The sequence below is a fragment of the Pinus tabuliformis genome, chromosome 1_2 (assembly GCF_031772625.1).
Source record: "Pinus tabuliformis cultivar Carrire ecotype Pingquan chromosome 1_2, CPIR1, whole genome shotgun sequence".
Lineage (NCBI taxonomy): Eukaryota > Viridiplantae > Streptophyta > Pinopsida > Pinales > Pinaceae > Pinus > Pinus tabuliformis.
The window spans coordinates 867273081-867297169 of NC_142298.1; the positions used below are offsets into that span (position 1 = coordinate 867273081).

At 37.3% G+C, this 24089-nt stretch overlaps 3 pseudogenes; 2 read left to right on the forward strand and 1 right to left on the reverse strand.

The window, feature by feature from the left end:
• Positions 1 to 2568: 2568 nt before the first annotated feature.
• Positions 2569 to 9186, reverse strand: LOC149208682 (DELLA protein 1-like; annotated as a pseudogene).
• Positions 9187 to 9629: 443 nt separating this feature from the next.
• LOC149208683 (ACT domain-containing protein ACR3-like) lies at positions 9630 to 11870 on the forward strand (annotated as a pseudogene).
• A 5241-nt stretch (positions 11871 to 17111) lies between these two features.
• Positions 17112 to 19581, forward strand: LOC149208684 (E3 ubiquitin-protein ligase CSU1-like; annotated as a pseudogene).
• Positions 19582 to 24089: the final 4508 nt, after the last annotated feature.

Genomic DNA, 24089 nt, shown 5'->3' on the forward strand with positions numbered 1-24089 from the left:
TCACATTTCCATTAATTTGTTGAAAAAAAAAAAAAAAAAATGCATGTATTCAATCCATTTGGCATGTCTCTAGTTCAAATTGTCTTGTTTGCTTATGAACTGTAATGTATGATTACCTATCTACATGATGAACTCTTTGGACATAAAGTAATGCCTCCACCTCTTGAGGGATTGAACTACTGAATACAATTTCTTGTCATAAGTGGAACACTATTTCTTGGTATCATTTAATTTCTCATTGAAGTATGAAACACGCTTATCATATTAGCTAAGAAAGATTCCAATGGTCATTCCATTGTAATCATAGTTCACTTGAAAAGACTTTTGAAAATAAGGAAAAGTTGGTGTTCCTCTTTAATGGTTTACACTATCGGTGCATAAATGCGACTAAATTTTTGAATAAACTTTTGGTAAAAGCTAGCCAACCGACGGAAGTTTCTCACTTCATGGGTATTTGTTGGAGAAGGCCAATATTTAATTTCTTTTACTTTTTCACAATCCATTTTCAGCCCTTATAAAGAAACCATGAACGCAAAATAAACTAATTATTCCTAAGGAAAAGAAAATTGTTTTATATTTATCAAAATGTTTTCCTGTTGCAAATTCCTTAATACCAGTTTTAAAAAATTGAGGTGTTCTTCCTTGGTTCTGGTGTACACAAGGGTATCATATATTTAAGCAATAATGAACTTATCAATAAATTCTTCCAGAACTTCATTAATGAGCCTCATAAAATTGTTTGGGCATTGGTTAATCCAGAAGGCATAAAAAACAACTCATACAACGATCATTGGTTTTGAACACATTCTTCCACCAATCCCCTTATCTCATTCTAAGTTTATGATACCCACTCTTTAAATATATTTCTAAAAAATGTCTACCATAGCTTAGAAAATCCATTATATCATTCATATGGGGTAAAATCTATAAATCATGGTTATCTTCTTGATAACTCTCGAGTTGGTTCACATTCCTCAACCTCCATCTTTCTTTGGGCTCAACACCACTTGCACAACCCAAGGAATCAAACTTTGAATAGTCCTTTGTCCAAGAACTCCTGCACTTGGTTCCTGATCTCTTCATTCTCTTTAGATGTCATCCTATAGGCTTCCTTATTGGGTAAACTGGCTCCTAGAATTAAATCTATATGATGGATGATGCTCCTTACATGGTGCAAGGAATTTAGTAACACATCAATGATAACATCCAAAAACTCGTCCAACAAGGATTTAGTTTTAGAAAGAAACTCAATTAAATTTGTCTGTAAGGATAGTCATAGGCTTACCAATTAAAGTGAACTATACCTCTTCCTCTTTCTTAATTTCATGCAAAATCTCGATCCTAGTCACCATTAATACACTTGGGTTGGTTTCCTCCTTGACTCATTTATCTTCTAGGGGTAACAAAATTTTCTTTCAATTGTCCTTCTCAAAACAATAAATGTTTGTCCTCCCATCATGGAAAGCCCCCTTGTTGTATTGCCACGGTCTCCCAAACAAAATGTGACAAACATCCATGACCATAATGTCACAAAGTATTTCATCCTTGTAGATTCCAATATGGAATTCTATGTTTCTCTTCTCATTTACCAAGATCTAATGTCCCTTGTGCAACCAAGACACTCGATAAGGAGTGTGGTCTGCCATCTTCGACAATCCGAATGTTTCCACCATACCCACATAAACCAAATTATCAATGCTTCCACTATCAATGATCACATTACTATTAGCCTCACTCTCATAATAAAACTATTATAAATCCAAAATTATAATTAAATAAGTCAAATCTTGAGAATTAGGACTTAGTTCCTCAAACTACGGAGTTTAGAAAGGATGAGAGATTCTCTCCAACTAGTTCTCCTAGATTAATGTTTTGTTGAGAATGCATCTCAACCAAGTTTGTTCAAGATAAATGCCCTATCTTGAGACAACTTGCTCATGTATTTATATGTATCATAAACATTATTTAAAATAAGAAAATTCATGAGAATGAGAGACTACAGGAAAGTATCTCATGCCTTTTCCGCCATGTCTGATTTGTATATTCCTGCTATTTATTTTATGAGTGTTTTATTAGTTTGATTAAATTCCTTCATGTGGTATCAGAGCCTTGGTGATTGTGTGTTGTGTTAGAGTATTGGCTTACATTCCTATTGTAAGAAACGTGGAGAAGAAACTATCTAACATGCACTTGGTGGAGGCTAAGTCTTAATATTGAGCTCAGCATATTGAAGTAGGCCGAATGAGTTGTAGAGCTACAGGTTGTTGAACAACATGTGCACATTTTGGAGTGTTTGAAATCTTGGAGCTATCAAGAGCGATTTTTTCATTTACCTAGAAACAAACTTTCCACGGTTATTATCAGATCCTGGCTGAGAGATCCTCTTTCCTTGTCTCGCAAGGCACGACTTGTCAATCATTCGTTTCAGTTTGGAGTTGAAAATCAGCGTTCTAGATGGCTAACTTTCAAGTAGATCGGCTATAATGTGTCACACGGAATCCAATCGTGAGCGATGGATTTTCAAGATTCAAGATCGATTGTTAAACCCTTTCACTAAAAAGATGCTTGTCATGCAAACTCACAATCCCCAATATTTCCATCCCCTATGCTATCCTGCCCTTCGAAGGCTTCAAGCATGGCTTGGTTGGTAGTGAAATGAGCGAACTTGAGATAAGGTAAAACCTCATAGAAATGGTGGTAGAGAATCTCGGATTACGCATCTTCCCATGACATATTAGATTCTGCGCTATTCAATCCACAAATCCGCAGCGCCAGAGCTTCAATAAAGTGGGAAGCTACTTTTCCCATTGCTTCATAGCGGGAAAAATTCACTGTCATTCGAGTCTCTCTGACTAAATCGCTGGCTACCTTCAAATTGTTTCTCTGTATAGCCTCCGCCCATCCCATAAGAAAGTGCACCATGCGAATCCATGATTCTTGCGCTCCATTATCTATGCTCTGTTGTGCAGTTCCTAAGCGGGTACTAGAGAGACTCGAACCCTCATCACTAGACTGGGCACTAAAGCTCCGCACCTGACATTTCATGTGTGTGATAGAATCCCCAGAACGCAGAGGTGGTTTAGAGAAAATATTGCATCTAACAGAGGGATCAAAATCTGGGAAAAACCCTGAGGGTTGGATGCCTGGATTCCATAAAAGTGCAAGTCGTATTCATGAATGAGTGCCAAGTCCACAACAGAAAGATTGAGATCATCCTGAATTGGCTTATGAACCTGTGAAGAATCGATCAGAGATCCCCTGTCCCCAAATGGAACATGCATGTCTGCTCCTGGATTAAGGTACCTGAACATTGATTCGATCCAGCCAACTAAATCTGAGGGGTTATAATGCACAACCTTAGAATTCAAATGAGATATTCTTGGGTCTTGATTCGTCCCCATAATGTTGTCTAGTTGCTTCAGCCTCTGTGCAACATGGGCTAAATCATAGGCCTATACAGTATACACAACATTTTCTAAGAGCCCATCAACCTTAGATTGTACCTTCACACCTGATGAAGATCAACCCATCATATTCTTGTGCCCTGGACTTGATTCCAGGACTTGCTGTGTGAAATCATGATGAACACTAGTTTGATGCAGTTCGAACTCTAGACCTAGAGATAAGTGTACTTTTTGTTATGTAAAGTTTTAGAGGGATTTCTTTGAAGTTGGTGAAAAGATTTTTAGGCACTCAAATTTTTTTATTGAGTAACATTTTGAATGGAGAGAATGAGTGGTGAGGAGAGAGAATGAGTGGAATATGAAAGAGAATTAGTGATAAGGTGTATTCACAAGTATTTTTAGGATTAGTCATAATTTTTTTTTTTTAATATTGGAGTGATAAGGAGTTAAGAAGTTTGTAATTTGTTTTTTGGATATATAAGTGAATTTTTGTTTGGAGTGATAAGTGAAAGTCATTATTGTAATACAAAGTAATATTTTACTTTGAGAGATTGAGTCAGTGTAGGCAGTTTTTGAAGACAATTTGCTTCAAAAGTTTGCAAGTGTGACCTTCTCATTCAGAAGTTTCCATGACAAAGTTGTGACATTGAATAATGATGTACTCCAGTAATTAATAAAATCATAATTTTTGTGGTTCTTGTATCCTAGATCCACCCAAAATTGAATAAGGGGATCTTAGCTACATCGTGTGTAATGAATGTGTGTGCATGACTTGTGTTCAGATTATCAAAACACTCTCTTTGTATTATGCTTAAACAACTACATGCACATAAGCAAGCTTAAGTATAAGAACATTTAATCAAGCTCCTGTAATCAAGCTTAAGTACACAAGCACAAAGCGTCACATCATCAACTTGATAAGATGATCTTCCAAGCAAGCACATTTCACATCATGTAATCAAAGCAATCAAGTTAATGACACTACAAAATCAATCATTTCAAGCCAAGACGACATCAATATCATCAACACTTTTTGTATAACTTGCAGATAAACATTTTTTAACTTAATTGTATGGGTGCATTCTTAGTTGTAACCGACACCCTAATTTGAATTGTCAAGGTGAATACATTAATTCAAGTAAGTCTTCAACTGAGTCATCAAGATTGAACTTGTCATTTGTCTCTTGGATGCATTTTCGACAGTGTTCGACACCCTTGCTTTTTTTAAAAAATAAGCACATTCAGTGAGTACATTCAAGAAAGCACAAAGTTTTAGTAATCAATCAAGCAAGTTCAAGCAAGCCATCTAGCAAGAAATCATCATCAAACGAGTGTAAATTTTAGTATTCTATTCTTCAAGTGAGCATCAAATCAAGCCAATGTTTAAAGCAAGTGCAATAAGCAATAAATTAGGGGAGTGTGTGATTCAAAGAACAAAGCAAGTGAGCGTGTAATTCAAACAACCAAGCAAGAGAGAGTGTCAAAATCAAGTGTGAAAGTTCAAAGCACAAAATATACAACAAACGAGCCAGTGTGAAGTTGATTGAAGCATTCACAAAGTGTCAGTGAACCATTCAAGCAAAGCGATCGTAATCAAGCAAGTGTGAAATCAAGAGTTCAAGAAACCAAGTTATAAAACTCTAGAAAGTGTTTAAAGCATCAGAAATAAGAAACATTACAAGTGAGCCGAAATTCAAAGTGAGCAAGCTAACATGGCGACATACATTCAATTGTCCCAAATTCTTAAAAATTTGATTTTATCATCAGCTGGAGACATAGTGAACATCAACAAAACAACTCTCACTCATATTCAAGTGCATCTTCAACATGCACATGAAATGATTGAGTTCCTTCAACTGGAGTCACAACTACAAAGAACTGAGTTGCTAGAGAAGAGTGATGCTTCCAAGTCTTTGAACAATACAAATGCAGCTGATGATTCCAAATCACTGATCCAACCAACTTCAAGCGTCGAAGTGGTCCCTGATCCAGTTCGGCTTTCTTCCAAACCAATCATCAAGCCATGGGAAGAAATCAAAAGTAACAGAAATCGACGAGGCTTAGGATATGTCAAAGATGACACCAACTTGCATATCCAAGATTACTCAAGGCCCATTAAGATTGTCAGTGCAGGGTTTCTTCCACAAATCACATCGGCTAGTTCTGAGAAAGTTGAAGACAAACAGAAATACATGCAAACTAATGTTGTAGTGAAACTAAAATGCCTTCATTGTCAAAGAACTGGTCATCTGGAAGATCAATGTTTTGATCTCCATCCTTGTCACCATTGTGCCAAGTCAAATCATTCATCATCACAATGAAACAAACAATAACAATCAACCAGATTGAAGATCAATTATTCATGGATTGATACCTGGGAATGGTCATCCATGGTCAGAAGATTGTATAAGTTTTACAACCGAATTCACTCACACATATTGCAACCAACAATAAAAATGAAGATGGTACTCTCTTGCAGTTGAACGGGGGAGTATACCAGTGAAACAATGCTACACCTAAAGGGGGGGAGTTTAGAAATAATTTGAAGAAGATTGTCTCTCCTTTCAGCTGACAAAGAGGGGAAAATGTCAATGAAATTGACGGTGGTTGTCAAACTGAAAGTCTCGACAACATCAGCAAAGTAGCCAATGGGAATTTTCATCAGCGAGTGAGCATCAAAAAATTCGTCAGTGGGTGATCGGCAACAAAGTTAGCAGTGAGTAGTTTTCAAATACAGCAAAAGCAACAGTGAGTTGTTTTTCAACCTCATCAGCCAGTTGGTGATCATCATCAGCAGATTTGCCAATGGGCGTTCATCAATTTTTTTGAGTGGACACAGGATAATTATTTCAAGCAAAGGACAGTTGGATCCTTTAGTAGCTTGGCATGTGATGGTGTTTTCAAGCGACATTCAGAGATGAATCAGACATGCAACTGAATCATGGTATCTTGATATCGCAGTTTCTTCAGCATCTAGCCTTAGTGGTTTTTCAAGCAAATATTTTTTGAGGATCAACTTGAGAACTTGGAAGAGGGTTCCTTGTTCTTATTTTGGATTTATCATTGAGGGGGGGAATATTAGCGTCACTCTCATAATAAATAATTATAAATCCAAAATTATAATTAAATCAATCAAATCTTGAGAATTAGGAGTTAGTTCCTCAAACTCGGGAATTTAGTTAGGATGAGAGATTCTCTCCAACTAGTTCTCCTAGATCAGTGTTTTCCTGAGAATGTACCTCAACCATGTTTGTTCAAGATAAACGCACTATCTTGAAACAACTTTCTCATGTATTTATGTGTATCATAAACATTATTTAAAAGAAGAAAATTCATGAGAATGAGAGACTACAGGAAAGTCTCTCATGCCTTTTCTGCCATGTCTGATTTGTATATTTTTGCTATTTATTTTATGAGTGTTTTATTAGTTTGATTAAATTCCTTCACTTACAACATTTTCCGTTGGACTTTCATATTGTTTTGGAAATTTTCCTTCACTATGTTGGCTCTTCCTTCTCCTTTTATCATTTAATTAAAATCCTCTTCAACGTTAGGGATTCACCCAAATCAAGAGTCTCTTCTTTCACCTATTTTTTTGATATTTCATCCTTGATTTCTGCAACACGCACTCCTCTTTAACTTTTTCATCTATTTTTAGGATATTTCCATGCCATATGAACTATCTTTCCACATATCTCTACCTTTTCCTCTTGGGAAAAATATTTTATGCCTTAAGTCTCCCCCTCTTAGAGATTGACTGTATGGATTACTTGCTTCCTCTCTTGGGGTATGGACTCTTCCCCTGTTGGAAGATCCTATCCCTCTAGATAGAATCCTTCCTCTGCTTCGTTGGCTTTTTTTTCTAGCAAACTTTTCTTCAACCCTCAACGTTTCTTGATAGGAATTCTTCACAGTCTTCAAGTGTAAGAGGCCAATTTCATCTTGGATTTCATATCTTAGGTCATTTATGTATCTCTCTACCTTCTCCACATATTCCTCTATGTCAGATGCCGTGATATTTAGCCTACATAATTCCTCTCTATATTCTTTCACCGTCATGCACTTTTGCCTCAAATTTTGTAGCTATCTAAATAAGTTCAGTTGATAGTATTTAGGCGTAAACTTGTTCTTAAATTTGGCCACCATTTTGTGCCAACTCTTAATCTTTGTTTTCCTTATGCTTCTTTGATATTCCTCCAATTCATCCCACCATAGTGCTTCATATCCTCTTAAACTCGTGACAACATACTTGACCTTTTGCTCCTCCTCAACATCCTCATAGTTGAAATGTTTGTTGATCCAATCCAACAACTCTTCCATGTTCAAGATGCCATCATATAGTGGCACTTCGATCTTTGGTGTACACCTAACCTTGTTAACCATATTTATTAGTTGTTCATCTAGCTGCTCCCTTCTTAGATCTTCCTCCATCTCTTCCTCAGAACTTGTGTCCTCAATCTCATTGATATTTCCCACACCATGTTTTCATTCCTACATTTTCTCCATGGCCTCCATTCCCACCTAGATACAACTCAATTCCAATCTCAAGTCTTCCTCCATTCTATTCCTTTCTCGGCCCCCTCTTTTGGGCGAAATATTTGCAACAATAGTTATTAATAGCTCCTCAAACTTTCTTAACATTTTCAAGATTTGTAGAGCTCTTCTAGTATGATAACTCTATGGCACAACGTCCCTGACGACCTGTTGTGGCCACAACCCCCCCCATAATTTTTGCACAAAATCATGGGGACTCTTCATTTTTTGGCTTTTGGAATACTCCCTCTCTTTTGGAATTTTGATGTCACTCATGATTTCTCTAATCCTTATTGCTTGAGTTTGGAGCTTTTTTAGGACTATCATGTTTTTGACATGACTTTCATTATGGATGTGGTGATTATCAACTTGCTTGTTGGATTGATAGAGTCTTACTGCTTCCTATTGTGATCCTTACACGTTGTTTGTCTCTTCTTCTACTACTTACTTTGGTGCATACCAACATCAAAAGGGGACAAATCAGTGATACAATATTGTGAATATTATAATTAATGTAAATAATAACATGACAAAATATATTGTAATATAATATATAAATAAGCATCCGCATGAATATGATAGTAAAATTAAACCTATTTCGAATTAAATAATTATAGTTTAAAATATTTTTAACATATATTGTAAATATAGAGATGATATTTTAAATAATGTATTATATAATTATACTTTAAATTTTAGAAAGTTATAACATATTATAATATGTATAGTGTAAATATTATAATGTGGTAACATGTAATTAATTGTAAACATTAATTAAAGTTATCATACACTATGTATATTATATTTTGTATATAAAGGCATATTCCCAACAAAAAAGTCAACTCACAAATTAGATATTTTTACACCATAAGGCGTTTCCCTCTGAAATCAACTCCCCTAATTGCCTTTCTGTCCTAATCCTAACTGTCAGATGCATTGTTAGACGATTCAACAATGGTATGCCGTCCAATTTAATTAAAAAACATTAAAAAACTTTTAAAATAAAATTGGTTAATTAAAAATTTAATTAATTATGTTACCTACCAGCCTCGTCCATCGTGTTTTTCTTTGCCGCAGGAGGATGAGGAGGGTCGCGGAGGGCAGGGAGGGAATACCTTTTTTTGCTGCAGGATGAGGAGGGCCGCGGATGGGAGTGAGGGAATCCCTTCTTTGCTGCAAGATGACGACTCAGGATTGTTGAGGCATGGTTAGGGTAACGACCCACGGGAAGCAGGGAAAACACCGCCATTTGCGCACCTTTTTAGAATGAAATCCAGATCTTGTAAAAATCTCTACACTCATTCTATCTCCATGGTACATTTGTCCCTTGATTGATCCAACAATGGAGATTATGGTAGTTCAGTAGAGGTAATAACCATCGTGAGGGTTTCCGCTCATTCTTATAGATAAATTGGTTTTGAAAGAGATCCCCTTTTCAGCTAACGGTTTTTCATTGTTTCTCTAGGGTATTCCATTTGTAGGTTTATGGGTGAGTTTCCTTTTTTTTTCTTTTTAAACTTCAAAAAATGTTTCTTCTCTATTTGGGTTTGCGCCTGATCTTCACATTTGAAATTTCCTTCTATTGGGGTTTCCGTCTGATCTTCACATTTGAAATTTCATTCGAGTTCATTATTGTGCTGGTTAACTAGATCATGGAGGCCATTGCCATGGCAAGGCATTGCTAGCGTTACAATGGCTATTTCCAATCAGGGTAAGAAACCCCTCCCACCTATCCTTGTCCTCATGGGGATGGAAGTATTGCTGGCTTCAGCCCAACTCTGAAGAAATTTCTGTGCAACTGCAGGCTGTTAGTAATTTTTTCATGATGATGTGCTTCTCTTTCAGTAGTTGGGGTTGTGGATGATCTCTGTGCAGGTGGATAGTAGGAACAAGCATGCCATACTTCTTGAAGTGGTCCAACTTTTGACTGATCTAGATCTAACGATTTCGAAAGAATATATTTCCTCAGATGGTGGATGGTCTATGGATGGTAAGCTCGCTCCTTTAGACCTATCATTGAACATTTCCCTTTTCATCTCTGCAAATGCTGTTGTGTGGACATTACAGGGGACTCAGCCAATTGTTTGATTGAATGATTCAAGTTTTACTTTTGTGTTACAATGTTTCATGTGACAGACCAGCTAGGGGATAAACTTACAGATGAAAGCATCATTGAATACATACAGCAGGTAGCTTTAGCTTGACGTTGGAAATTAACTTATTTTAACAAGAGGTGGCTGTGCAGATTGTTGGTATATTGGATTTGTTGGAATTGGTGATGATAATTTACTCAATAATATTTGTTGATTTTCTTGCTGCAGTCCTTGGGAACAAAGCGTGTCACTTCCAGTAGAGAGGTGAAGACTTGTTTAGGTAGGATTGTAGGTGTACAATCCATTGGAGAATACGTAGCAATAGAATTGACTGGGACAGATCGCCCTGGTCTTCTTTCAGAAATTTCTGCAGTGCTTACAAGCTTTGGTTGCAATGTAGTAGCAGCAGAATCTTGGACCCATAATATGAGAGTAGCATGTGTTGTATATGCAACTGATGAATTATCAAACCGGCCTATAGAGGATGAAGTTGGTCTGTCTACCATTAAGGAACGACTTTCAAACGTGCTTAAAGGGAATGACAATGGCACCAAAGGAGTCAAGACAGATTTTTCCATGGGCTTAACTCACCAAGGGAGGCGTCTGCACCAGCTGATGTTTGCTGACAGGGACTATGAGTGTTCTTCTGATTCGTCAGACCCCACTTTGTTGGATGAAAACAAGAACCCTTTCATTACCATCGAGAACTGCAATGAAAAAGGCTATTCTATGGTTAATATCTAGTGTAGAGACAGGCTAAAGTTACTATTTGATACACTCTGTACTCTGACAGACATTTAGTATGTTGTCTTTCATGCTTCAATCACTTGCAATTTACCTTATGCATTGCAGGTAAGTTAAAGAGGTAAAAATATATGCATTTTCTTCCATCAGGTTGTGGCTTAGTGATTGAGATGGGAGCCAGCATGCAAACTGTTCAGATTCAAATCTTAGTTGCCCTTTGTATGTGAGGGAAGGTGTTTAACCCTCCCAAAATTGTTTTCCCTCAAGAACTGAACACATAAACATGTCCTTAATTAATGTGTGGCAATAATGTGTTCAGTCTTTCTGATTGGGCTAGTGGGTATATACTGTGATTTGTATAGGTTGTGATTAGGTGTGATGTTAAGGCATTTCTTACTATTAAGGTTACTAGTTCAAAACTCATCTTCTCATCTGTCTTATCCCAAAAAAATAAATTCTAATTAAATAAAAAAAATTGCACTTACAGGAATATTACATTCGGCATATGGATGGTTGTACCCTAGACACAGAAGATGAGAAACACAGAGTTGTCAGGTGCTTGGAGGCTACAATAGAACGCAGGGCATCTGAGGTCAGTGGATTTTGCCTTCCATATTCAAAATCTTTCAAGTTTCATCCAACTAATTGCTCACTAAGATGTTGATCTGAAGATCTGAATCTCTGCTTCTGCTACTGAATCTAATAACCTCTAGCTCCTGCTGAACAGGGCCAAAGTCTTGAGCTGTGTGCAAGCGATAGAGTAGGCCTTCTTTCGGATGTCACTCGCATGTTCCATGAAAATGGTCTCTCAGTGACAAGAGCAGATGTGACAACTAGAGGGGATAAAGCGATCAATGTATTCCATGTCAGGGATGCTTATTCAGGAAATCTTGCCATGAATATCGATATGAAGGTAGTCAAAGCTATGAGGAGAGAAATTGGCCATACCGTGTTTCTGCAGGTTAAGAATATGCTAGGTGACATTGCTAACTCTCTCCCAGTCAATTCCGGATAGAAATTCAGATTTTCTTTTGTTAGTTTATTCAAGGCCCAGCTTGACCGTCTCTCATACAATTTTCGTATGATCAAGTTCTGAATCTCAATGGCAGAATTCTTACTACCACTAATGCTTCTACTCCTTGTTTGCTGAACTTGATCCCATGGCCACTTTCGAACCTAGTGTTGCTTCATTCACTTTGTATCTTATAGTGGCAGGCAAGATTATCAGACGAACTTATGTTTGGAGTTATTTAACCTGTATGTATGAATGACTGACTTGGGATAGAAGGGTGTTTCAGACAAGCTCGCTTGTAATGATATCTTACTGGTTATTATCATGCCATGCCTTGTCTGTTTATTTCTTTAATGGAATGGAAAGCTAAATTCCTCCCTCTTCTTCTCCCTCCAGGAAGAACGTTAGTAAAGTTTTTTTTTGTATTAGATTAGAATGACATTATTGCATGTGTTTAGTCAATATTCATTCTATACTATTTTCATCAATCAACCATTTTATAATTTTTAATGGTAAATAATGGAGACTCAACAACATAGTTTTTAATGAGTATAGACTAGTATAGTTGCATTTCAAATCTAAATCTATCAAATTCCCAAGAAAAAATCAAATCTTTTGAAGTACAATTGTTTTTTGAATCTAAACCTTAACACCAAAAAAAATTTGATCTTCTCAAACATAAATAATAGAAATATACACCATTCAATAACACATATCTCACATATATCAATAGACACACGAAGTGAATATATCTGCCATTACTCTTGAATGTGGCACCTCATCGTTGTTTTAATTTATATTAGTCATTCGAGTGCAGAGTAAAGCTATCACAGACACAGCTTGACTGATTTTTTTCAATTCAATTCTAATTTTGGCTTTTAAATTTTAGCTATGGAGCAGAAATTAAGTAGGGTTCTCATGGTGTAAAGTTTTTATTCTATTTATAATTAATTACGCCATTTCAACTGTAGAGTTTTCGTGTTAAACCCATCAAGTAGCACTTGACCTTCATTCGCAGAAATTAAAAACAATACTTTTGAGAAGCAATTCATTAAACTAAAAACCAGAGTTCAGGGTATGAAAATGCCATTTAAAATCATGTATTGGATACCTTCAATGGGGTTATAGAAGCGCTCGACCAGAGCAAATACAATACTCTTTCCCGACCCACTTTGACCAACCATAGCTACAGTTTTTCCTGTTGGAATGTTCAATGAGAAACGACTGAGAACGGGTATCTCTGGTCTAGAGGGATATGCAAAACTCACCTGTGTCGCTTCAGACCTCAGGGCGAGCGAATCTTCACTGATCAGAACGTTCTTCAATGATGATCTAATGGCTGGAGATTATTTAATCGTCTAACAATCCATTCTGGAGTTGGGTCTGCAGCTCCAGGTTGGTGAAAGAGATGGTCAACTATTAGGCGGACAAAAGCAACGCATTGCAATAGCCAGAGCGATGTTGAAGAACCCGACCATACTACTTTTGGATGAAGCAACCAGTGCTCTGGACTTTGAATCAAAAAAACTTGTTCAGGAAGCCCTTGACAGGTTCATGATAGGAAGAAGAACAATAGTTGTGGCACATCATCTCTCAACCATTAGGAAGGCTAATCTGGTGGCAGTTGTTCACCAGGGGAGCATTTTGGAGATGGGGACTCACGATGACCTTATCTCAAAAGGGGATGACGGGGCTTATTCAACATTGATTAGACTCCAAGAAACTGCCCATGAGCTTGGTAACAATGCAAGAAAGAACAGTGCCAGGTAAAGGTTTTATCCCACTATGTTAATTCAATAATGGCACATTGTGGTTAACCTATGCAATAGTTTTCTCACTGAAAGTCCATAGAATTGGAATTGTTTTGTTTCTCCCATAAATCCTCTCGCCTTCTTTATAAAATTGTAATTTTTTTTGCAGTCCCATAAATCCTTGGGGCCTTCTCTGTAAAACTGTAATTATAATGCTTATCCTCAGCTTCTTCTTCATAAAATTATACTTGTTTTGTTCGTCCTTAGATTAGCAGTTTGTGAAATTATAATTGTTTTGTTTGTCTATAGATCCTCAGGGTTTTCTTTGGAAAATTATTTAGCAGCTGCCAAGTTTTTCTAGTTTTATTACAGTGAAAGATTTTCCACCAAACTGTTTGGATGCCTTCTCATACAATCCTTCATTTTTTTCCTCAAATTATAATGGTTTTGTTCGGTCCAGAGATAATTTTTTTTTCTTAAATTGTAGTTGTTTTGCTCCTCCCATTAACCCTTCTAATGTTTATTGGTACTTTAGATGTTACTCTGTAGAAGTTTATGGACTTTTACATTTTCTCACATTTTGAATGACCCACTCATTCATCACTAAGATAGAAAGGAAACTTGTTCTGTACCATCCATAAATTGTTAGTATTTATCAGTTTGAATGATCCTCGGAAGAAAGGGGAAATAGAATGAACATAGATTTGTATTCTTGTTTTGATTTTTTGTTTGTTTGCCCATTTCCAAGCCCTCCAGTGCAAGGAATTCTGTGAGCTTGCCCATAATTGGATGAAATTCTTCTTATGGCCGATCTCCCAATTCCAGAAGGCTTTCAGACCTCTCAACTTTCGATTTCAGCACATCTGTCAATGTCAACTCAGCACACAAAACAGAGAAAGTACCCTTCATAGAGCAGGCAGGGTCATTCTAGAGACTAGTCAAGATGAATGCCCCATAATGCGCCTATGCCCTACTAGGATCCGTAGGGTCCATGGTCTGCGGTTCCATAAGCGCACTCTTCGCTTACATCCTGAGTGTCATGCTGAGCATCTATTATAGCCCTGATCTGTTATACATAAAAAATGAAATCAAGAAATACTGCTTTGTTCTGATAGGGATATCGTTTGACGCCCTCGTTTTCAATACGGTGCAGCATTCCTTCCGGGAAATCGTTGGCAAGAATCTGACCAAGCGAGTTTGACAGACAATGCTCGAAGGTGAACAAAATGGTTTCCATGAAAAAATTCAGATTGACATGGCATTCTGAATATAGTCACATTCAGATTGACATGGCATTCTGAAATTGAGATAGAAGAGCACAAGATTTTCTTCTTTTATCTTCTTCTGGAGATTCAATATATGCATTGGGTGCTACCTTACCAATGGAGAAAAGTAAAATTTAGATATTACATCAAAATTTAGAAAGTCATACTTCTTAGACTGAAAAATGTTTTTCTCAATTAGCCTATGATATTCCGAGGATATTAACATTGTTGTTATTGGACAGTTTGAAGTCCTTGATAAGCAACTGAGATTTTTTTTTCCATTTTGTTGACCAGGCAGTAAAAGTGGTTACAACGATGCTTTCAAAAGGTTATACCCTAGGAAAAGATACTTTAAGCAAAGCCAAAGAGTTAGACTAGAAGTATCAAGTGATGGACACTGTTGCGGCAAAGGTGGCAGATTTTGGCAAATTCTTCGGAGAGATATCAAAAGCAGCTTTGATTACAGCTGGGCATGCAGCTTGCAATGCAGGAACAGCTCCTGTCAACAACAGTTATTTTGCAACAGGAGCACTGATGGTTGCTAGGGTTCTTGACAGGGCAGCCAAAGTTGCTGCTAATTTTGGTAATAGGAATAATGCAGCAAAGAAGTAGACTTGAAGTATTATGGCATTATCAAGTTAGAACTATAATGTAGTGGTGCTGGCCTTCAGGTTTATCTGTCTCATAATTAAGTATGCATGTAATGATTCTTACCCTGCCATAGTGGTTCTTGTATCAAATCAACTTTATGGTCTTTGTATATGTGTTTAAATGTCTTATCTTTCTGCAGCCCTTCATAGATACACTATATATTTGTGGGCTTCAACCCCCAAATGCATGCTAGACAGCAGTTGACACTAGCTAACATCAAGAAATTGGAGACGCTTCAGATCACTCAAGCGGTTGGGCAGCTTTTTGATGTTTGTTTTGGATAAATTTAGGAACTTCGAATGTTTTAAGTTCCCAATAGACATGGGTAATGACAGGATGGAAGTATGAATTAGATCTAACACAGTCATCTAAAACAAATAAACAACGTCTTCGTTCTAGATTTTTATTCATTCCTTCAAAACATTTGTTAGTTCTGTCCTGAATTCCCTTTACACCGCCTTCTTTTTCCGCAGACACTTTTATCGGTCTACACGTCGACAGCAGCAGCGCTTCAACGGCAAATTTGGGTGATAAAATTTCTGAAGAGGGCAACGCATTAGGAGTATTTTCATTTACCTATTTTTACTCTTTTATATTTTTTATTTATTTTTATATGTGGAGGAACAATGTTCAAGTAAATTTAAGAAGAAATCTGTTTCCTCAAAATAGCATTAATACTGCACTTAGATCTAGACCTTGCTTACCTTGCCATAGTCCTTCTTGTATCAAATCACTTTATGTTCTCTGTATATGTGTTTAAATGTCTGATCTTTCAATTTTGTTTTGAGGTCTTTGATAAATGAGTACCATTCATGGGTAAACGACAGTACTTTTTTCCTGTTGTATAGTTCCAAGATCAAGATTGGATCATGTAGATTACCTTAAAGGCCATTTTGGTCAAGGATAATGAGAGTAACCTAGAATAAGATTTTACTTGTGAAAAGAAAGGAAAATAATGAAAAACAAATTTCATTTATTTCAACTGTGTTGTAAGAAAAAGTCTTAAATGTAATCTTAGTTTACAAACTGTCTGTAAATAACTATTTGCAGAGAAGGAAGATCCTACCCTTTAAATTCTACTTATTCCTGTAGTTTTGTAGAATAGAGGTAGCTTAAAAAGGCCACCTACCTTACCAATGGAGAAAGGAGTAGTCTACCTAGGTAGAGGAATGGCCCGGTGTTCGCCACCGCCCGGAAAATCGTCTGGCTCCGGCCGCCAGCAATCCCTCCCTCTCCGCCACCCTCCCCTAGCTCCGCCACCCTCCTTCTCCACCACCCTCCCCTAGCTCTCCCACCCTCCTTCTCCACCACCCTCCCCTCGCAATCCTGACATTCCCTGATAGAAAATCCGATCGGTGCTGGAAATCTTGACATCCCCTGATAGATCGGATCCGGGCTGGAATTGCAGCCGTGGAGAGTTATTGCCATTTCCAATTCGAAATGAGGAATTGCAATCTCACGGGCTGCTCACTCACCTTCCTCCTCGACTCGGCACCTCCCTCTCTACAATTCCTCTGCTCTACAATTCCTCCGCTCTGCAGCTCGCCACCCAGGGACAATTCGGTGACACCTCCGACTCTGTTAACAACTGATTGACACATGCACCATTTCTATCCTGTATTTGTTGCCGGCAATCGTAAATCCCTGAGTTAGCGAAGATGCTGCAAAGGCGTTCAAAGAACAAAAATGACTTGGCGTTCTTTACATACGACGAGAAGAGAAAGCTTAGGTATGGTACTCAAAAGGAAAGGCTCAACAAGGACTCCATTAATCCCTTTGATGCCTGTTCTCTATGCCTGAAGCCATTGATAGACCCCCTCTGCTGTCAGAAGGGCCACCTCTTCTGCAAAGAATGCATTCTAGAATTCCTATTAGCGCAAAAGAAAGACATCAAGAGCTTAGATTTGTTATCATGAATAAACCCAGTTTTTAGTTTTGAATTTTTTGGAGTATTGGGTATTGTTTTCCCTTGATTTGGGAAAATAGGTTCCTGCTACCAGTGTCTTATAGGATGCTATAAGGGTTTTCTCTTTGGGTGTTATTGGTCCTCTGTCGGGAATTGTTCCTGTATTAGGGTTTTTCATGGAATCCTCCAATTGGTTTGTGGGCATTTTCTGTCCCATTTTTTATGTTTTGTTTCGGGTAATGGATTCCTGTTATTAGGTTTCTTGGGGAACTATGCAAGATCGAGAAAGATCGGAGAGAACATATAATTTTTAGATGCGCTGCCCATAAAAACATGCACTGTAAATTAAATATAAGTAATGTCTCTTCTTTTCCACAACTACTGGCAAGTGAATATATAGGTTGGTTAGGGAAACTATAGGACACCAATACAGAACAAGTAAAAACTAAAGTCAAATGATGAGGCGCGATAAACCTTCCTTTTTGTAATTAAATACTCTTTTGACTTGATAGGCATTAACCTCCTTACAAGATCCGCATTACAATCAGGCTATTTTTAAGTTGTGAAGCTGTGACCGATGGCATCCATTTTATCAGAGTCACCTAGGACTTCCATCTGACATTTATCCACCAATGTTGCAGCATCAACACAACCCACAGCCTGAAACTATTTGGTCAACTGTATTGAGGGTCAAGGCTACCAGATTTTAACCGTGTCATCATCAGTTCAAGTGCTTCAACTTGTTTCTAGACTGCAGCCTGTTGGACTGGTTACTAGACCTTCTTTGCCTGGGTAGATGATCTCCCTCCACCTGCCAGAATAAAGCTCTTATGTCTGTCCAGGGTCTATGTTATTTTCTTTGAAGGAATCATATGGTTACATTTTGTATGAATGGCATTGCCTTTTGATTTGTTGAGAATTTCAGATCTGCATTAGATAGCCAATAGGATTATAATATTATTCCATTTATTTCTTGATGGCTCTTGTTAATCTGGATTCAATGGAATTGGAAATTTGTATGGCTTAGTTATCATAGTACCATGGTAGATTACAATTAACATTAGTCTACTTTGATGGCTCTTGTTAATCTGGATTCAATGGAATTGGACATTTGTATGGCTCAGTTATCATAGTACCGAGGTTGATCACAATTGACATTAATTTTCTTTGAGCTTTGGATGCCACTGTGCATATTTTGACTATGGGGTCATATTATTCGTTGCATATAGTTTAAGCTAGAAGTTTGGATACTACATGGTAGAAACGAGTGTTGCTGGGATTGTATCCCTATTCATTATCAGTAGAATGACTAGTTTAGGTTGCCGGCACTTCAATGTTGAGAGTACAAAATATCTGATATATTTAGGTTTTTAATTTAAATTTTTTATGAGTGAGTATTATAAGTTGCTGGTATTATCGGTGTATGATTTGACAGGAAACTTGCAAGCTATGAAGCACATCAAAAACAGGAGGAGGAGGAAGAAGAGAAGTTGTTGTTAAAGAGGCAACAAGGAACTTGATGCATTTGATCAGCCAAACAATGGCGATGTACCTCAGTATAATGACAAAAATCACATTCGAGACAAAAATAGTTTTCATGGGGCCAATAGTGTTAAGGTGACTTCATTTGAAGCGGAGGCTCTTCGGACAATGAAAGCATTTTGGCTACCATCAACAACTCCCGAGGCTCAAGCAAAAGTTGAGAGACCTTCACTTGATACAATCTGCCCAGGGGGTAAAGAGAAACTGAAGTTGAAGTCTCTTTTTCCAGTTATTTTTACCAAGGATCCACATGACAAAAAATCTGAGGTTTTGGGGGCTAGTTCTATTTGCCCTAGTTGCAAAGCTACAATAACAAACACGCATACACTAATGGCAATCAGCACTTGTGGCCATGTTTATTGAAAAAAGTGTGCAGAGAAATTTGTTAAATTAGATGGGGTTTGTTTTGTCTGCAATAGAAGCTGCAAAGAAAAGCATTTGATCACACTGGAAAAAGGAGGTACTGAATTTTCTGGTCACGGGGACCACTTGGAGGCAACCGATTTTAAACATGTTGGAAGTGGTTCTGGCATGGGACTTATGAGGCCAACAGTTAAAACATGAACATCAAACTCATGTTGAACTACTATGTACAAATATGATTAAGCAGTCCTGGAATTTTAGTTTGTTGGATTTCATAAATTTGACCAAATAAAGCTTGATTTGCTTTTGTGTTCTAATTTTGAGGCTCTTATGCATCTGGAGTTTTAGGATGACGGTGCATCTCTTTTCAGGCATGTGATCGAAAAATCATGCAGGCATTTACTTTTTGCTACATATCATCCTAAGCTTTCTTTAAGAGGGTTTGGAGGATTTAATTCTGTTTTGTTCTGATATATATATTAGTCAGCCTTGTTCAGTTAGCATGGTTCTAGGAATATGATAAGCATGGTATTAGTATATATGTGGCATTTGTATGAGAATATGGTTGCCTCTCTGTCTGAATCTGTTGGATAGTATGTATGCTGTAATAATATCCTGGGTGCAGTTCATGGAATCAGATATTCTTGACTAGGGAACGAAATATGCTAAAACATCAGTTTTCAAGAGATCAGTCCTAGTGCTGTATGTATCCTATAATTGCGATACAAAATATCCAATTTCTGATACCATTGATCTTTGATTGGGCTTAATATGTAGTTTTCTCTTTTTCAGTATCTTAGCTTTTCTCCTTGGGGGCTACTGATATCCATGGGTGACCAGCGATGAATTTGATAAAATAATTTCTATGCAAAATTTTGTAATGCTCACTTATTGAACTCGGCCCCAATCTCAATCATATCTCTCGCATGCTTTTCTATTGCTCAAGTCAATTCAGCAAAAATCTTACCAAGAATGGACACTATGTTACTTTATGTAGATTTGATTTTTGTTGTATTTTCATTATTGATCATTATGAAGGAAAAAAGAAATGTTCTATTAAGCTTTATAGAGAAAACTGGAAGTCTTCGAGGCTACAGATGGCAAAATCCCTCGTAATATTGGCATGATATACATTAATCTTTATAACATATTTAACAGATTGAAAAGACTGATTTCTGGAGTTGCATACATGTTATCAAGTTCAATGAAATCCATTCTTAACAGCGTAAATTTTATATATTAGGACATTGTATGTAGTAGTGCATGGAATAAAGCTAATTTCCAATGCTGAAGTTGAATGAAATCCATTCTTAACAGCATAAATTTTATATATAAGGACTTCGTATGTAGTAGCACCCCCTTCTTTGATGCCTAAATATGAAAGTTGAATGTTTCAATGGAAAAGGAAACATCAAAGAAAATAAAATATGAATGCAAACCATGTAAAATACAACTCCCAAGAAGTAGCTTCTCCAAAAATATAGTATTTTTGTATTTTCCTTCTATTGTATTCATCTTAGAATCCAAATCACCCAATTGTGCTGCAATTAAACCATAAAGTGTCCAAAAAATGGAGTTGAACCAATAAAACCATTTCCACCGTACAAGAATTTTCCACCAAGGAACACAATGAACCCATAGAAGAGATTCCAAGAGGAGTAAAAAATTTTCCACCAAAGAACACAATGAACCCATAGAAGAGAATCCAAGAGGAATACAAGGTCGATGAAATGATTGAAGCAATGTGGTAACTTGGAGTAATAACAACTGGCATCATCCCAAAGTAAGTGAAGTAGAGGAAAGTGAAAAATATGAAGAAGAGGAACCATAAAATTGTGGCAAATGTCCACTCAAGAGAAATCATGGAGCAAACTCAAACTAATTTGCATTAGTAAAAATGAGTAACAACTTACCACATCCAAGGCTTAACTCAATTCTTTTCAATGTGAATCATGTTTATTACTATACTTTTGGAGGTGTGCCTCAAATCTTTCTTTATGCATGTTGAAATGGGGTATCAATGTCTTCTACATGAGCCTCGATGAATATGTGTTCAATATATAAAGAAAAGAAAGCATTTTGTGTTGTTGCTAAATTCTTGTTGCATTTGCTTTATGAAACAGCCTGATTGTAATGCGGATCTTGTAAGGAGGTTAATGCCTATCAAGTCAAAAGGGTCTTTAATTACAAAAAGGAATGTTTATCACTCCTCATCATTTGACTTTAGTTTTTACTTGTTTTGTATTGGTGTCCTATAGTTTCCCTAACCAACCTATATATTCACTTGCGAGTAGTTGTGGAAAAGAAGAGACATTACTTATATTTAATTTACAGTGCATATTTTTATGGGAAGTGCATCTAAAAATTATATTTTCTCTCCGATCTTTCTCGATCTTGCATAGTTCCCCAAGAAACCTAATAACAAGAATCCATTACCTAAAACAAAACATAAAAAATGGGACAGAAAATGCCCACAAACCCAATTGGAGGATTCCATGAAAAACCCTAATATAGGAACAATTCCTGACAGAGGACCAGTAATGCCCAAAGAGAAAACCCTTATAGCGTCCTATAAGACACTGGTAGCAGGAACCTATTTGCCCAAATCAAGGGAAAACAATACCCAATACTCCAAAAAATTCAAAAGTAAAAACTGGGTTTATTCAGGATAACGAATCTTACCTATTGATGTCTTTCTTTTGTGCTAACAAGCATTCTAGAATACATTCTTTGCAGAACAGGTGGCCCTTCTGATAGCAGAGGGGGTCTATCAATGGCTTCAGGCACAGAGAGTAGGCATCAAAGGGCTTACTGGAGTCCTTGTCGAGCCTTTCATTTTGAGTACCATACCCAAGCTTTCTCTTCTCGTCGTATGTAAATAACACCAAGTCATTGTTGTTCTTTGAATGCCTCTGCGACATCTTCACTAACTTGGGGATTTACGATTACCGGCGACAGATACAGGACATAAATGGTGCATGTCTCAATCAATGGTTAACAGAGTCGGAGGTGTCACCGAATTGTCCCTGGGTGGCGAGCTGCAGAGCAGAGGAATTGCAGAGCGGGAGGCACCAAGTCGAGGAGGAAGGTGAGTGAGCAGCCCACGGGGTCACAATTCCTCATTTCGAATTGGAAATGGCAATAACTCTCAACGGCTACAATTCCAGCTCGGACCCGAACTATCAGGGGATGTCAGGATTTCCAGCTCCGATCGGATTTTTTGTCAGGGAATTTTAGGATTTCCAGGGGAGGGTGGCAAAGAAGGAGGGTGGCAGAGCTAGGGAAGGGTAGTCGAGGGTGGAGGGATTGCCGGCGGCTGAATCCTCATGATTTTCTGGGCGGTGACAAAAACTGAGCCATTCCTCTGCCTAGGTAGACTACTCCATGGAGAAAAGTAAAATTTAGCTATTACATCAAAATTTAGAAAGTCATACTTCTTAGACTGAAAAATGATTTTCTCAATTAGCCTATGATATTGAGAGGATATTAACATTGTTGTTATTGGACAGTTTGAAGTCCTTGATAAGCAACTGAGATTTTTTGTTCCACTTTGTTGACCAGGCAGTAAAAGTGGTTACAACAATGCTTTCAAAAGGTTATACCCTAGGAAAAGATACTTTAAGCAAAGCCAAAGAGTTAGACGAGAAGTATCAAGTGATGGACACTGCTGTAACAAAGGTGGCAGATTTTGGAAAATTCTTCGAAAATATATTAAAAGCAGCTTTGATTACAGCTGGGCATGTAGCTTGCAACGCAGGAACAACACTTGTCAACAGCAGTTATTTTGCAACAGGAGCACTGATGGTTGCCGGGGTTCTTGACAGGGCAACCAAAGCTGCTGCTAATTTTGTTAATAGGAATAATGCAGCAAAGAAGTAGACTTGAAGTATTATGGCACTATCAAGCTAGAACTATAATGTAGTGGTGTTGGCCTTCAGGTTTATCTGTCTTATAATTAAGTATGCATGTAATGTTGCTTACCCTGCCATAGTCGTTCTTGATTCAAATCAATTTTATGGTCTCTGTATATGTGTTTAAATGTCTGATCTTTCTGCAGCCCTTCACATTGAGATACACTATATATTTGTGGGCTTCAACCCCCAAGTGCATGCTAGACAGCTGTTGACACCAGCTAACATCAAGAAATTGGAGACGCTTCAGACTAGTCAAGGAGTTGGGCAGATTTTTGATGTTTGTTTTCGATAAATTCAGGAACTTCAAATGTTTTAAGTTCCCAATAGACGTGGGCAATGACTGGATGGAAGTATGACTTAGATCTAACACAGTCATCTAAAACAAATAAACAACGTCTTCGTTCTAGATTTTTATTCATTCCTTCAAAATATTTGTTAATTCTGTCCTGAATTCCCTTTACACCCCCTTCTTTTTCCTCAGACACTTTTATCTGTCTAAACGTCGACAGCAACAATGATTCAACGACAAATTTGGGTGATACTGTAAGCCACACAAATTGGTCAAAATTGTCTAGGACCTATTGGTTGTTGAATACCTCTTGCACTAGAAGGGTTTTGCCCTGTCCTCCCATACCCACAATAGCAATCACTCTGAATCCATTTTCCAATATCCACCGACTGACCTTTTCAATATCTTCCTTTAATCCCACCGCTTGAAATTGAGATAGAATAGCACATGATTTTCTTCTTTTATCTTCTTCTGAAGATTCAATATATGCATTGAGTGCTACCTTACCAATGGAGAAAAGTAAAATTTAGATATTACGTCAAGATTTAAAGTCATACTTCTTAGACTGAAAAATGATTTTCTCAATTAGCGTATGATAAATTTGGGTGATACTGTAAGGCAC